The 12,108-nt window shown below is 42.3% G+C and overlaps 1 protein-coding gene across 3 annotated transcripts in view; it reads right to left on the bottom strand.

The window, feature by feature from the left end:
• Positions 1-11,240, bottom strand: part of LOC126426949 (protein roadkill-like) — a 65,189-nt gene extending 53,949 nt beyond the window's left edge. Inside the window, exon 1 of one of the 3 annotated variants that reach the window (XM_050089060.1) lies at positions 11,128-11,240. The gene's annotated coding sequence lies outside the window, so the exon portion shown is untranslated. Of the gene's footprint in view, positions 1-3,012; positions 3,197-11,127 lie in introns of those variants that run through there. The other 2 variants (XM_050089062.1, XM_050089059.1) reach the window with 2 other exon arrangements.
• Between the last annotated feature and the right edge of the window lie 868 nt (positions 11,241-12,108).

Here is a 12,108-nt window from a genome sequence, read left to right as displayed (position 1 = left end):
CCGGTGCTCAGACTGAACAAGTTCTGCAAGTGGCGGTTAATAATATCGACATTCTGCCTTTCTCACTTGTTTGTCCCTTCCTGTCCACATTCCGTCCCCAATGCATTAGATATGGGAACATTTCTTTCCAGTGTAAATCGGTTCCGCAAGGGCGCATTAGCATACCGAGTTTCGCCGCCATACAGCAGTCACAGCCCACGATGGAGCTCTGCGAGTGGCTCAACTTGAGACTGCAAGCAGCCAGTGGTAGAGCACGGTTACTGCTGCACGCAGGTTACCCTCAGCCACGTGTCAGGGCGACACCTCGCCACCGTCTCCACGTTGCGTCACGTTTACTGCCAGCCCAAGTATCATCTGAGACACCACAGTGTGAAAGTTTATGCAACATCACATTTTACTGGTGGACAGAACACCTAATGCATTGAAAGCACCCGGAAACACTGTACACACTCCCAAGTCACGAGTGACCTTACTCCTTTATTATTGGATATCTATGTGTGACCTAAAGAGCTGATTCCACACAATCGCGATTACATGGAGGCCTTTTTAGGAAACTTTTGGCTGCCGCTACTGTTCATCCGTGAACGCCACAGTTTTCTACAATTCAGCAAATCTTACCTCGCTACACACGATACGTTTTGAACAGGTCTTTAATACGGCGTGCATGAATTGCGTTGTATATTTTGTGATAGGCGAGTATAAATACGAAAACCACCACACACAGTTCCACGTCACGAAAGTGAAGGGCATTTAGAGCACCGATTCCGGGTTACTTATTATACATAAAATTCGTGCAACTTTTATCAAATCATCGTGTCCCTCACGTGTGACGACAGTCACTTTTCTGTGACGTCACGCGTTCTTTGCTGGCAGTGGATGAGGGGAGCACACTGAACAGTCGTCGTGTTGATCTACCTGTTTGCCAAGAAAATTGTCAATTTTATGGTTTTGGTATTCAAATTTGCGTTTTACGACGATGTGCAGTCTGACATGGCATTTTTGAACTCTTCAAGACGGGTCGTCTTCAGTACTTTGTCACGCCGAAGTGTCTGTAAATGCGACGTCGGTGGCCACCCACGATTCCGAAACTGTGACTTACCGTCGATAACGGGTAAGGCTTCTGTAACAGTATCTGGCTAAACGAAATAATGTTTACTGTAGGTTTCTGTCAAACATAATTAGCAAACGCCCCCACAAATGTTATAATTTTGACGTGATTCAGCCCTCTGACGGAAACTAACAACAAATCTACCTCTATTCTCGAAACTGTTGCACTGGAAATGGCACAAATTAAATCTAGATTCTGCCGCCGTTACAGGCTGCACATAGAAATCTACACTGCACTTTAATCGTGTCATTTCAACGTCAAATGAAGAAGCTGGTAAGTGACGGCGTCAGAATCACCGACATTCATTCCTCCCTCACATAATACACGACTGAAGCGCAGGCCGCACACAACACGGCGCGCCTCACAGATCGCTGACGCGTTGCTTTGTCGACACACCGGGCTCTCTCATCAGACAAATAGTAACACCAGAACAGCCCAACAAAGCGATGCAGCGTTGTAGAGTGCTAAAAAAATTTCATCAGCAAATCACAAACGAGGAGACGTGACAGGGCGATAAAAAATACGAAATGTTTATTTCGTGAAGTACAAACATTACGATAAATTCTCAAGAATTCGCCAACTACTACGCATATGGTCGCCTGTTTGTAATGAGGGTGTTGGGGAAAGCTACAGATTGCTCGTTGACCATAACCTTAATTCGAGAACATTGTGGAAATACGCAAATGAACCCGAGTGCTGCGTCTCATCGCCACAAGCGTGTCGGCGTGACGCCACGATTTGTGATTCGCGAATGGATTTCAGGATCCGCAACGCCCGCGCACGAAACAGCTTCCGACGTCTCATTACATTGCAGACGAGTTTACGTGTGTAACATCTGACGTTAAGCATGTAAGCGAGATAAAGTTTACAAACGGTTTGAAATTGTTCTTAATGTGTGTTCGAAAGCGAGTGCTCATTCTGAAATACTGGATAAACACAGTCTGCTTAATTTGCGCCGCTTTTTAAAGAAAAGCCCGTTTATCGCGCGTCTAAATTTTTGACACGTCATGTCTACTGAAGTGTGGGCCGTACGACGATGTAATTTTTGCAGATACCCTAAGGGGTGTGGGGATACTGTCTGCAAACGGCGTCGCGAATAGGTAGGTACCGATAAACTACAACGATACGTCTGATGTCCAAGTTGACTCCATGAACAGCGATAACGTGGCTGTGGGGGGGGGATCGAAAAACTCGCTCCAGTTTTTGGAGTCTTGCGTGCAGTTTCTTGGAAGTCAGTAGCTGCCCTCATTCTGAAATACTGTCTGAATAACGTCCGCGTATTTCGGCGCCCTTAGTCACGTTACCTCGCGACGCGCAATGTTTCCAACTGCGGTACTCCTCTTACTGTGTGACAACCGCAATTTAAGATTATACCTCTGAATGAGTACATCTTGACAACATTTTAGATGTCTGAATTTGGTCACATTACGCGAAACCTTAAAAAAATAAATTTCTGCCACGCCTGCAAGCCACTACACGCCTTGTCGCACTAAAAACTCTCTTACTACAAAGTTCTGCGTTTGATGGTTTTCGTAAAATTGCGTCCTACGAACATAATCAAGAACGCGAGGTTTTCATTTTAAATGCCTGTTGTACGTGAATTCCGTGGAAATCTACACTGGCACCTCGAAACACTAGCCGACTGAATGTGGCGTCATTTTCCATTCGTTCCAAGTTATTCCCGCTCAAGTTTTCACAGACTGGAGCAATACCACAAGTAACGACCTATAAAGTACTGAACACTCAAAACGGTAATTTAACACACTGTTAGCCACCCCCTTTGTTCGTAGCGGTCGTAATTTTTCAAAGTAAGACGAAGTATTAGACAAGAGCAGTGAGTTACGCGACAAAAACCACACAAAAGCGTGCAGAACACCCGCCGCTCCCATAAATTCCTGCCTTACCTTTCTGTGGTATTCCCGTGGAGACACAAGATACACAAACTCTGTCTGGGTAGGCAGGACAATGTCGCACGCTGCTTCCCTCCAGGCTGCTGCGTCACAACTGGACCGCACAGACCGCCGGCTGCCCCACCCAGCGCTGACGTCATGGGGCGGCGTTGCCAACTCGCGCGGCAGGCGAGGGAACGGCTGCAGCAGGGCGTCTACGTCTGTGTCGGCACTGCCGGACCGCCTGTGTCCCACCCACGCCACAGTCAGTTATCTCGAACCGCGCTATACAGCTGCCAACACACACACCCTTCGCCTGGCGCCCCAAAAACCGGATTTCGTCAACCGATTCTCCAGTACCGCTTTTGGTGAACGCAAAGATGGAACAAAGACGCTGCATTTTGGTCACGGGATGAGGAGAGGTGTGAACACAACATCTTCCGTCATCGTGCTGAGTGCCAGTGACTTACGAGCGGGCTTCGCGATTCGTATCGATCATTTGCTACTCCAGAAATGACGGACGAATGTGACAAGTTTTCGTTAAAGAACGTTACAGGGATATCAATGCTGAGGTCATCGGTGCCTGGGCTCACGTACTACTTTAACTTAAAATAAGTTACACTGAGCACGACACACATTTACCCTCAACGTGTGGACCAACTGAAATCATTCTGTGATTTCGTTGATACCGGATGCGGCAAAGTTCTAGGTAGTTTTAAAACTAGATGGTTGTCATTGTTGCCAGGAGTTACGAAAGTTATTGAACCTTTGAAATCTTGTTTTCTATCTCAGAATAGGTGTCCCACGTTGCTGAAACAAATTTTCGAAAACCAACAGTCACTTCTTTGGCTTCATTTCACACAATGCCCATTGAAAATGTTTTTAAATTCAATCCAAAAGTAGGAAATAACCACGGTTTCAGCTTGCTTCAAGAAATAATCAATACCATTTTAATTAACTTGGAAAAGGAAGGTACTTTCACTCTGTCAAAATACGAGCCTTTTACCAATTCTAAGACACTTCGACACTTTTGTGACTTGTTTGGAAAAGTAGAGTTCTCCACTTCAACCTCGATATTTCATTGGAGAACACCAAAAAAAAATACTGTTTCTTGGGCTGAACTTTTAAATTTTCTGATATTTCTTAAGGCAGTAGACTCATGTGCAACATTTCAGACGAGATAGGATGCGTGAACAACATTGTATCCCAGAAACTTGAGGAATTGAAAAAAGCTAACTTGGAAACAGTTAAGAGACTGTGCGATATATTCCACACACTTAAAAGTACAGGTACTTCATGTAAAAATATAGACACGCTTGTGAGTTTTGCTCCTGCTGTACCAGACAAATATTGTTGTGGAAAGAATATTTTCAATTGTGAGTTCCCTTTGGAGGGTGGAATCTGTAGTGCTAGAACCACTTCATTCCGCACAGGTGTTAGTGTGTCTCATATTAGAGGCCAACACCGAACATAAAATTCTTTGTCAAGTACAGAGTAGAGGTGCTCTTACTCGGTAACTGTACTGTCTAATTATTGGATTTATAGTGAATTCTTGCAACGGGTCTTTGTCCTCAGAAGTTGACTGTCGAAAGTAGTTGCTCTCTGTCCCAGTGTACTTAAAAGCAGAACAAGCAAGCATTTTTCAAAACTATATAATGTATGGATGGTCAGTGTCTGCATCAAGTAAATCCTACCCCATATTTGGCAGATTGGGTTCCACATTTGGAGGCTGCATTCGAGAGAGACGTACCATATGTCGAAGTTTAAGCACCATTTAATATTTTAATTCAGACATAAATGTCGAGTGGCTCTTTACATACCACCTCATAGAGCCACTCTGCTTCCTAGTCAAGCTCCCTAAAATCATTCAGTTCTTATCTTCCCTTAATAGCGATCAATCAATAAAATTGTAATATGTTGCCTTGTGTATCCAGTACGAGGATATTTCATTCCTTAGCTCATACAACAGCTTGGCAGGTGGTGGTTTTCTCGGCTATTTTTCCAGTACATGAACGAATTTCAGCCACAATCTAAGTTTGTGTGTCTGGTGCGTGCTCAATGAAATGAAAATAACCTCTGTTTGCCTGGTGGCTGTTGGTATTTGAAGTCAGCAACAGGTTTCATTCGGAACACCGACTCTGCCATTAAATCTGAATTTTGCGGACAACAGGTAGCCTTCATAATGGCGAGACCCTTTTGCACAGGATTTCGGTCACCCCAGGGATCTCATGTTGATGCTGTGACATTGTTAGGGTGTACTAACACGTAAATTTTATTTTCTACAGATCTCTCAATTTCTTCATTGTGGTTGATCAGCGTTGTTGCTTGCTTTATGAAACAGTGTCGTCTTTGATGTCTGTTTTGAATTTTGTGTGAAGTGTGTTTATGGTACTTTGGGAGCTTTTCGTCGTAATCCTTTTGATTGGGGAGTTTAAATGTAATTAATCCTCGGTGCGACAATGATTTTGCGCTGGGAATTGCGTGTGAAGCTCATTTTCATTCTACTAGGTTGCTTGTGATGAATACTCTTGTTTAGCCAGTGTGATGAACTTAGTAAAAATTTAGCATGTTATTTAAGTGAATCTGTTTCAGATAGTGTTTTTTCTGTATAAGATTTTCATTTGCGTTTTTCGAAAATAATTACGTGTAGTCGCTCCAAAAGCAGTACGAGGAGAAAAGAAGAAAGGTGGTGAGGAGTCAGTAGACGAAATGCCCAAAAAAGAGACTGCGACGGTACAGAGACGTGTGGGAGATGGATGCTCCCCACTTTTAGCCACGAAAATGTGCAAAATGAAACAGTAGATTCCTCCGATGCGAGGCAAATGAGTGAGCCAGACTTCAGGGGTGCAGCGGAGATGTTTAGATTTAAAAGATGTGCACAGCCTGTTCCACTCACAGCTAGCAGTGTTTCGGGTCGAGTGCACAATTTACTAAGTGTGAGTGCGGGCGAGGCTGAAGCAACGATAAGTGAACAGAGGGCAGCAGAGCATGTAGCTCTGAGCAGAAACAGGGGTGAGAGTGTAACTGATATGATACGCGAGTTGGGCTGAGAGTCACTGAATCGAAGGCAGTCTTGATTGAGGAGAGATCTATTTACGAAATTACAATCTCCAACTTTCTCTCCCGAATGTGTAAATATTTTGTCGACACCCAACTACGTAGGAAGAAATGATCATGATAATAAAATAAGAGACATCAGAGATCGAACGGAAAGATTTAGGTGTTCTTTTTTCCCACGCGCCATTCGAGAGTGGAATGGTAGAGAAGTAGTATGAAAATGGTTCGATGAACCCTCTGCCAGGCACTAGAGTGTGAATTGCAGAGTAACCATGTAGATGTATATGTAGATGTGATGAGTTTCATATTTATATGCTTTAGGTATTCAAACCAAACAAAGAAAATTACGCACCACGTGGAGCGTAGAACCACCGCCCGCCGGCACACACGATGGTCAGTTTACGACCCTGTCCATCACGCCACGCATACAGTTAACACCTCCCTTATTTCTGATACATAGTCCTACTCGAAAAGTCAAAAGCTGATTTTTGTCTGTAATCTTGTGAAGAACATTAACTACTTGTTTCTCGCCATTAACGGTGTTCCACGCGCGTGTTTCACTACGAAGCAGGAAGCAGTGTCGTCCATTTTCGCGGTACGTATGAACAGCGAGACAATCAGAGCACAAGTACTGGTTACAGGGACTGTGACTGTACACAATTTTTAAGATAAAAGTTACGTAGGTAAAGTACGATTAAGATAGACGTTGATGGCTGTTAATACGTCAGAATGTCTGAAAGGTTCTTCCGCACTGACATACTAATAAGCTACCGAACACTTAAGTTGGACCTACTTCCAAGAGCGGACCACCACCAGTGGTAAGAGAGCTACGGCTGCTGGCCAGTCACCGCGCTTGCGTTTGTTTACATCTGGTTTGCTCTTATGATGAAGTACATGCTACATACGAACCCCGTAGCCCCACCCGTTATTTCGCATTCACGTTCATTGTCTTACCGTCTCACAGCCATACCACCTTACTCCACACCAACCTAGACCTCTCGCTGTGCTACGGAGTACTGAAATCTTGTTCCCAACAAATAAGAGTCTCAGCCAGATATGTATTTTTCCAGACAGACTGAAATACGCTGTACAAAAACTGCGTAAAAATGAGAGGTCGACAGAAGCGTCCGATCCCACGCGTCGGCTTTGACCCGTGACGTAAGGGTGTTGTGTGTGACGTCACGACGGCGCGGAGTTTGGTTTGTGAGTGTGGCGTGTTTGTAGATGTCGTCGTGTTGTGGTTTGTTGTGCTCTCTGGTGGTATGTTCAGGGTTTTAGTTTGTGTGGTGTAATGGGCTCAGTTTGCTTTTGCTCATTATCCAGAATTGTTCGAGTGTCGGCTGTGTTTGTGGTGGAATTCGTTTCAGTGAGTTAACGATTTTGTGTGAAGGTTAATTTAGTGTTCGCTATACATCGTGTGGTAATTTTAGTAAAATTAATCGGTTGTTTTTGTTCAGGAATGGATATGACGGATAAAATTAACAGTGCGCAGGTCAAGGGAAGTGTTCGATCCCAATGTATGGCTGTGTATGTTGGTATTGGGAGATGTTTTTGAGCTATATAGGCCGAGGAACGTGTTTGATCCTAATTTATGGGATCGGGAGCTGCTGTTGAGCTATATAGGTCAAGGGAAGTGTCCGATTCCAGATAATATTGTGTTTAGTGGTATTTGGGGAGTTTTGTGTGGTTTTGTATGGGGGTGGGCGTCTAAATTCGTTTATATTTAGTTTGCCCCCCCACCCTCCACCCAAAAACACCCCATTTCCCGCGCTTGTCCCGTTAGTGTCATTAGGCTTTTTATGGAAAGTGTGTGTGTGTGTGTGTGTGTGTGTGTGTGTGTGTGTGTGTGTTTTTCGATGTATTTTCGTCCTCATAATGTGTACGTAACGACTTTATATGCGCCATATTGGAATCGTGGTTTATGGTCCTTTCCGCCATATTTGTGACGTCAAAGCAGATGGGCGGGATCGGACGCTTGCGTATTTCCAAAATGGGGATAGGTCTGATGCTAACAACTACCAGCCAGTCTCACTTCTGATAGGTTTATTCAAAAGTCTTGAAAAACTAATGTATTCAGGAGTAGCATCACGTACCTGTAAAAATGAAGTACTAACAAAATGTCAATTTGGTTTTCAGAAAGGCTTTTCAAGAGAAAATGTTATAAATATGCTTTCACTGATCAATATTAAATGCACTGAATAATCAAACATCACCCATTAGGATATTTTGTCACCTCTCAAAGGCTTTTGATGGTGTGAATCATGAATTTCTTCTACACAAGCTTAAGTATTGTGGCATGAATGGGACAGTGCACAAATGGTTTAATTCATATTTAACTGGAAGAATGAAGAAGGCAGAAATTAGCACTACAGATTGTCTGCAAAAATCAGCAGAGTCCTTTAACTGAGGAGGTATCAAGAATGGTGTCCCACAGTCTTGGGTCCCTTACTGCTCTCAATATACATTAATGACTTTCTACTCTGTATTCATGAAGATGCAAAGCTAGTTCTTTTTGCTAATCATACAAGTACAGTAATCACACTCAAGGAAATTGTAAATAATGTCTTTCACAAAATTATTAAGTGGTTCTCTGCAAATGGACACTCATTAAATTTTGAGAGAAAACAGTGTATGCAATTTTGTGCAGTAAATGGCGTAACACCATTGATAAATATAGGCTATGAAAGCAAGTCTATTGCTAAGGCAGAGTATTCAAAATTTCTGGATGTGTACACTGATGAGAAATTGAATTTGAAGAAACATCAGTGATCTGCTGAAATGATTAGGTTGAGCTACTTATGCTACTGGGGTTATTGCAAAATATTGGTGATGAATATCATTAAATTAGCCTACTATGCCTATTTTCATTCAATGCTTACACATGGTATCGTATTTGGGGGCAATTCGTCACTAAGAGGAAAAGTATTCATAGCATCAGGCTAACAGCTGGAGCCCACCGAAGATGACCTTGCGGACATTTATTTAATGAACTTGAGATATTCATTTATGACATTTGTCAATGACTCACCCCAAATCAAAAATAACACCAAAGTGCATAGCTACAACACTAGAAGAAACGAAGATCTTCAATACTCTGGATTAAATCTCACTTTGTCACAAAAAGGTGTGAATTATGCTGCCACAAAAATATTTGGTCATTTGCCAAATAGCATTAAAAATCCGGCAGATATCTAAACAACATTTAAAAGAAAATAAAAGTATTCCTGAATGACAGCTCCTACTGAATAGATGAATCTTTAGACATGAAGTATTAACTATAAAAATATTTACTATTTTGTATAAAGAAAACTTATGTTAAAGTGACACATCCCACATCATTACGAAATGTATTAATGCTCTATGCAACAAGAATCAATGTATGTATGTGTGTATGTATGTACGTATGTATGTATGCAGACCAATTTGTCAACACAACCCATATTTCAGGGAGGTGAGGAGGTGGCTATCGTATCAGTCCTTCTTTGTGGAAGTTTGTCTACAACCACCTGCATTGCTATATTTCATTTACTTCCACAAAAGACGATGAAATTACTCTTAACGTATTAATGTCAAGAGATCCGCTTGCTGTGATATAAACTGTGTATTCCTTTCTCTACGCAACAGCAACACACTTTATACTGTAGGTAACTACAGATGTAACAATGCGTTCTTCTTAAAGCCACAACATTTGAATAATTCTTTATTTGTCGTAATAAAGTATTACTCAGGAGCACCCGTTTGGTTTGACAGGAACATGTATGTGAATCTTCAGTTTCTCCCAGCTTATTTTTTGATGGAACAGTTCACAGGTGAACTGCCTGTTCATAGTGTCCGACGTGCACGCTATGAACCGAAAGTACAGCTATGGACTGTTCCATCAAGAATATGCATAATAGTTGAGTTCTGCAGTGAGATTTGTAACTGATACTCTGTATTTTGATATCGTTCTGAGCAATGACAAACACTTGTCAGAAAGGATTCTGAGGATGGCTGGTTTTACTGCCAAAGTGTTTGAGTACTGGTCCTTTACGTGGGGCACTGCTTCACTCGTCCAGATACCCCCTTAGCAGAAAACCGACTACTTTTTTGGTAAGTGTACGGCACAGTCACTGCCTGGAGGTGCACGATTATTAACAGAAGTGAAGACTAAGCCCCTAACGCCGGGAATTTTGACGACTTTTCTAGCAAGAGGATCAATTTTAGGTCAACGTAAGAATTCATTCATTTCTGCACTTACACATATAGAACAAAGACGAAATGGAGGGTAACATTATCTGTCTTACTGACTACCCAACAGACTACCTTGTCACCAAAAACATTTCTCTAGAAAAGTGAAGATATCGAAATTCAATGGGACAGCATTCTGTACTAAAGCACATTTGCGTGACTTACCGTGCTGACGATTGCTAATGCAGGACTGGGGGAAAGACGCGAACAGATTAGTTGTACTAAATTCGGCAGTTTTCGTGGAGCCGACTGCTTCGGGAAATATCTGATTCAATGCTCCACTATGGAACTGTCAAAATGCGTCTCGCTTGGTTTGATTTCAAGCCATTAGGAGTAGGATCAGACTGTCCCAAGGTCTACGCACTATCCTGACGGAAAGTAATTGTTTAATTCCTCTATAGTCGAAGTTGCCATAGCACCTTATCTACTTGCACAAGCAGTGTTCCATCATTCTGTTCTGTTATTCCTAACAAGCAGAATAATCCTTTTATGGATCACATGTGTACAAATACGAACCTACATTTCGGGGAAAAAAAATTCAACAAAATGGCGCGAATACGAGTCTAAATCTCGTCCGAGCCTATGCTTTTCTCTCATGCCTAAAGTCCATGAACAGCAGAATTAATAGGAATGTCGGTAGGACTTTAAAATAACAAGATTTGTAATACGAAATTCGATAGTATTTTGAGAACGTAATAAACGAACGCGGTTTGTTTTATACGCGATAGTCTCCATAGTGAACCTAAATGAAACCTTACAGCTATCGTGACTTTGCAAAAACAAACCAAAAGAAAACAAAGAAAATAATTGAGTACTGTGGGAACGCATGAAAACAGTCGTCCTTACCTTATTAAAGATGTGGGTGTAGCAGAAGAAATTCTCGGCGCAGAAACACCAGCACGAAATCCCAACGCAGAACGTCACACTGGACACGACTCGCTACAAATGCGACAGACGCCTGAAGCGGCAGGGCTGTGGCACGCAGTCAGTGCTGCCAACGGCTGCGAGGCCGGCAGGTACCAACTGCAGCCTGCTACGGGGCCTCACACAGGGGGCAGCGCTTCCAGGGACCCCGCGCAGAACATGCGAATGTAATACGAAGACTGTCGCCCTAATTTTGTTATTGCTGATAAAGTCAAAAAAATAAAGTAATTAAATTTCATCATTTTTTCACTTGCTATTGGCTTTTCTTCATAGGTAAGACAGACTCTTCGGTTAATTTGGCGCAGCGTACAAACCATGCTTACAGGTGTATGAAAATCTAGAATTTTCCAAATCTATAAAAACTCTGGTAAAAACTGAGATAATTGACAATAAAATTAGATTTTTTATCTAAACATAAAGTTTAAAATGTAACAGCTTACTCATTTTTTCATAAATTAAGTAAACTCTAGAGCTTCATACAGCTGTAAGTATGGTTTGTATGCTGTCCCAAATTCATAGTAGAATCTCTCTTACTTATGAAGAAAAGTATACCTATAGCAACAAATGCAGCCAATAGTGGGTGAAAAATGTTGAAATTCCACATGTAAAAAGAAAATTATTTTGTTATGTTTTTGAACTTCCACTGCTATGAGTGTGATTTCTGAATAAAATGTCCTGTGGTGCCTCTCCTCTTACAAGTCGGCCCGTTTGACGTCCTACCCCCATAAAGACAGCACACCTGTTCATGTGCCCAGCATGTGCGGCGTTCCTTGTAAATGTGGCAGCATTTACATGCGTCAAACAATTCACAGTTGCAGAGCGTTGTACTGAGCATAAGATATTAAACAAAGGGAGCTTGTCAAGTTGACCATAACTGACCTTTACTTGGAAAACGGACGTGAA

The sequence above is a fragment of the Schistocerca serialis genome, chromosome 11, assembly GCF_023864345.2.
Source record: "Schistocerca serialis cubense isolate TAMUIC-IGC-003099 chromosome 11, iqSchSeri2.2, whole genome shotgun sequence".
Taxonomy (NCBI): domain Eukaryota; kingdom Metazoa; phylum Arthropoda; class Insecta; order Orthoptera; family Acrididae; genus Schistocerca; species Schistocerca serialis.
This window is presented reverse-complemented; position numbering and strand designations above follow the sequence as displayed.